Raw genomic sequence first — 261 nt, 5'->3', positions numbered from 1 at the left:
CGATCTCGGCTCACCGCAACCTCCGCCTCCCGGGTTCAGGCAATTCTCCTGCCCCAGCCTCCTGAGTCGCTGGGATTACAGGCACACGCCACCATGCCCAGCTAATTTTTTGTATTTTTAGTAGAGACGGGGTTTCACCATGTTGACCAGGATGGTCTCGATCTCTTGACCTCGTGATCCACCCGCCTCGGCCTCCCAAAGTGCTGGGATTACAGGCTTGAGCCACCGCGCCCGGCCTAAAGAAGCTTCTTAAAAAAAAAA

The sequence above is a fragment of the Sapajus apella genome, unplaced genomic scaffold (genome assembly GCF_009761245.1).
Source record: "Sapajus apella isolate SASKATOON/1434 unplaced genomic scaffold, GSC_monkey_1.0 scaffold14, whole genome shotgun sequence".
Lineage (NCBI taxonomy): Eukaryota > Metazoa > Chordata > Mammalia > Primates > Cebidae > Sapajus > Sapajus apella.
The sequence above is the reverse complement of the archived record's forward strand: the minus strand, read 5'-3'. Positions refer to the sequence as shown.